We start from the raw sequence: 4805 nt of genomic DNA on the forward strand, positions 1-4805 counted from the left end.
TAGACATAATTATATTTTTAATTTTTAATTTATTTACATACTTTATATTTAACTTATTACAATTTATAGTTTCTTTATCTATATCTAATGAAATTTTATGTTTATAAATAAATATGTTTAGTTCCTATAAAATCACGACATTTTTAAGTTTACTCTGGAATTTTAAACGGTTGCGTGACTATTCATTTGTTTGCTAACAAATATGTGTGCTGGTATTCTCCTAATATAATTTTTGGTATACTTTTTTAATTTTATAATTGAAACTATGGTTCCCTTACTAAATTAGTTACTGATCAATCAATGTATGGTAACTGATCTGTTCGGTGAGGAATCGATGGAGGCAACAGTGGTGAAAAGTGTTCTGATACAGTGGCGATGAGTCTTTACGGTGGAATGGAAGGTGCATGCAGGCACGTTAGCTCTACGAGACTAAAGTCAGTAGAGAAACAAATACAATTAATAACTCCGACGATGGATCTGTTGTTGAGCTTAGTGTGGATTGTGCTGCGCCAAACAATTCAAATGTTCAGATGGTAATTATTACATTAATCTTTCATGAGTCCGTAAAGGTTTAATCTGTAACACAATTGATCAAATTGTTTGCCGCCAATGTCTGCAGGATGTACCAGAGGCTGAGGACTCATGCAGCAATACATGTGTGATTGACACACCAACCACCAAAACAGGTGCTAAGAGGTCCTCTAATAGCATTGACTATGTGGCTGTTGATGATGATGAAGCTGGCCAGACGTCGGCCACAAAACCTACCAGAGTTGTTCGTGTCAAAATTGAGCACAAGGACGACAAAGATGTTTAGCTTGCTCGAATGCTAGAGCCGTTTGCTTTGTTATCGAATTCCTTCAATCTGCATAAATCAGACATTAAATAATCTGTGTTTTTTCCTTTTGTTTTTTACAGTTTGGTTTTTAATTTTCTTCAAGTTGCTGTGTCGGCTATATTTACTTAGCTAAGGAAACTTTTTCCAGTCCACCTAAATAAATTTATTCATTGCCATAAGTATTAATTCAACAATTTATTATCATTGTCTTTTATTAGCGCTTCGACCTCTAAATGTACGAAATTTATTTTTAGATTTACCTCCGGAAGGTGTTAATATTTTTCTGAATGTTAGATAGTCATTCACCAAGTTGGTATGCTTGATGAAGAAAACCCAATACTGATTTGGCTTGAGTAACTAGATCCCACACATTCACATGTTAAATTAAAAGTACAGATTGATAAAATCAAGTTAGTATGCTTGCCTTTGCTTAGTATGTGTTTAAGCGAAGGAACATTTTATAATGTTTTAAACAAGTATGTAACAGATCATTAAAAAATTTAAAATTTTAAGCATAATTAAATAAATTTTAATTTAATAGGGACTAAACTACGTGCTGAAATTTTTTATAGAAACCAAAATCTATCAAAAAAATTTACGAGGACTAAAAACTAAATTTGATATATTTATAGGGACTAAAAACTTTATTAATTATTCGTTTTATTATGTATCAAATTATTCCGGCCCGTGAGACCCGTGCGTTGCACGGGTCGGCGTTCTAGTTTATTATTTCATGTAAAACCGAATAATTATCACATGTTTATTACCACATGTGTACTTGTAATTCTGTCAAATAACAACCTTCCTTTGGGCCGATTAATTATTCACATGAGTTACAAACACACTACCTTTTATATTTAAAGATAAATTAATCTCCACAAAAGAGGTCACTTTGGCGACGTAGTGCTTCAATCAACTCATCTCTAAATATATATATACATAAACTGTTCCAATATTTGAATTTAAATTACTCAAGAAAATTATTACCAAAGTTGCAAACACATGATGCAATTTTCCAGAAAAGAAAAATATAATAAGTCTGAATAAGAATAAATAAATAAATTCTGGAATGTGCTATTTAGAAAATTGCTTTGTGAATAGATAGCTTTGTTGGCTAATTTTCTTAACATAACAAAGAAAGCGTGTAACACAAAAAATTCTAAATACATACATGATGCCAATTATAAAACTAAAGGAGCAGAACATGAAAAATCATGTATACATAGGTGCAAGATGGTACGTGTTTGCCTTATATTGTATATTATATGAATTAATCAGAAAAGCCAAAAGTAATAAGAAATTAAGAATTTCAATCGAAAAGCATGAAGCACCGTCATGAGAGATTAGCCAAATAAGATACCGAAGCATGAATTAACCCAAAACCAAAATCCATTAAAGTTGAACATGAATTAAATTGCATAATAAGCGGTGCATATATAGCTGAATTCATAAAGGACAGCAACGATAAGCATAACACAATAATTAAAAAAAAAACGAACAGGATGATCAAAAACTGAAATCGCAATCAATTACCGAGAACGATTTCAAGCCAAAAATATAATATTTGCAAAACCTTATTACCATCCCAAACAACAAACAACAATCGACAGAAAACAAAAATAAGTGGATAAAACATAATACGACATAAAACAATTGATTTCTTAACGATCAAACATGATTGGCTCTGATACCACTTGTTAGAACCAAACTTAATTTTAAACCCTAGAGTCAATCATGTTAATCATCAGAAATAGCAAATCAATATGCGGAAGCGTACCTGAATTCATATTCGGAGATTGTTGATGTGGTAATGGCCTTCCAGATCAACACACACTCTCACTAAGAGAACCCTTTGTTATTTTCTTGATCTCCTTGTGATGATGGGATGTCAGCAAAGAACGGCGGCTTGGTGTGTGTGACCTGGGGACCATGACCTCTTTATTTATAGCACCCAAACTAGGGTTAACTATTGGTATTTCTATTTTAGCCCATCATAAAAATAGAATTACCCATTAGTCTCTACACATTAAAAGCCCACACCCTATTAGATACTCATAAGCCCACTTTAGCCAAACCTTATTAGATCACTTTAATTGGGCCTAACTTAAATGACAGTCCACAATACATAATTATTCACATATAAGGCCGATGTTGGATTAATGATCCAACAAACTATGCAATTGGGGAAAACAACTTGGTTTGGTATCTTACATTTGGGGGTTTTAACTTTGATTTAAATCACAGATATAGATATCATACATATATTTTTTAATGACACAAGTAATATAATAACAAATATAATATAAAGAGAAATACTAGAGAGTGTCTTTAGGGCATTAGTTAAAATGATAAAAATATAAATATTGCATTGAAAAATGGTGAAAAAAGATGAATTTAACTTTTTAAAAGTTGAAATATTGTTGAATCCAATACAAATATACTTCATTTGGTTTTATTAACAAACTAGTTACAAACCCGTGCTTCGCACGAGGGTTAGCTACTTTTTTGATAAAATATTATATCGGACGGATAGATTGCGAAATGACAGATAATTATAAACCATAACACAATATTTAGAATACTCCTGCATCACGGGTTAGAAAATGAAATGTTCAAAACGGCTTATCACGAGTAACAAATGAAAACGTCAAGGATTTTATTTGTAGAGAGAGATACAAAGCAAGTTGCAGCGAAGACAACAATTGAGAAGGCTAAACGTGCATTGGAAAAGTAGTGCCTTTCAACAACTCAATAATTGTAAAGTTAATTTAGTAGAATAATTGTGAACTGTGTACTTGATCTGATCCACCACCCGTAAATAAAAATAACAGCTATAAGAAAAAAGATACTATCAATATGATGTCCAGAACATCCCAGCAGCCACATAAACATGAAAGAAAAACATTAAATGAGATATATCATTAAAAATATCTCCTTTTACAATAAATACCTCATTTCATCTAACAGAGCATATCATCCTTTTCAATCTTAAAACATCTCTCTTCTAATCTATATTCAAACATATTCCAGATTACTTAAAAAATAAGAAGAAATAAGCATAAAAGATTTCATACACAATGGCAATTAAAAATACTTTAATTTAAATTGAAAAGAAAAAAAACATGAGATCCTCCTAATTCTTTACACAGCATTGCAGAATCCTAAATTCATACACAGTGGCAACATATCAAAATCGGTTTTTGTTTGGCCTATTAGGGGGTAAATCAAAACAAATTTTTTTTACAGGGGGGTAAATAAAAAAAAATTACAGGGGGGAAAACCGAAAATGACCTATATTACAGGGGGTAAAGACCTATTACCCTAAAAAAAATATATTCATATTGTATATGAAGGAAAATGAAAAATGATGTTCCCATAAATTATCAAGGAAAATACATGGTTTTGGACTGACTTATATTTTTTAAAGATACAAACAATACAAGAATACATGTTAAATACATGATAAAGAATTTATATTTGTTATATTGTTTGTATCTTTAAAAAAGATAAGTGTAGTTTGCACACTATTAAATGCAAAATATCTATTATCTATACCTATAATTTTAATAAAAATTTCATAAAAGTTAATGTTCGTACTTTATACGCATTAGCGTAATAAAAAAAGCTTGACAGGACTGAATGCTAGTAAAACATATAGAAACTCGAGTTTTCTAACTCTTAAGTCCTTCTTGAGCAGTATACTACTCATTGAGACTGAAATTTATGTCTTTTGGAGGATAATCTCAACTAACGGGTTCAATATATATCTAGCATGATAAGATTTGAAGCTCTTCTAAAATTGTCGCAGCTTAATAAGATTGCAATTACTCACTGTCCTAGCTTGTCATCGTTAAAGGACAGATCCTCTTACATACCACCTTCAAATTCTTCCAACATTAGGTTGTACTAAACTAAACTATACCTCAGTATATAAGAGTTAATACTTCATAAACAACATTCATCAAAA

General features: G+C 30.9%; 1 long non-coding RNA gene across 1 annotated transcript; it reads left to right on the plus strand.

Annotated features, from left to right (window-relative positions):
- The first annotated feature begins 328 nt into the window (after window positions 1–328).
- Window positions 329–1091, plus strand: LOC146924659 (uncharacterized). The gene is made up of 2 exons (XR_015010229.1): window positions 329–533; window positions 620–1091. It is a non-coding gene; the product is annotated as an uncharacterized LOC146924659 (long non-coding RNA).
- Window positions 1092–4805: the final 3714 nt, after the last annotated feature.

This window comes from Medicago sativa, chromosome 5 (genome assembly GCF_051527215.1).
Source record: "Medicago sativa cultivar Bolivia chromosome 5, Bolivia_mono, whole genome shotgun sequence".
In the NCBI taxonomy this organism is placed as follows: Eukaryota; Viridiplantae; Streptophyta; class Magnoliopsida; order Fabales; family Fabaceae; genus Medicago; species Medicago sativa.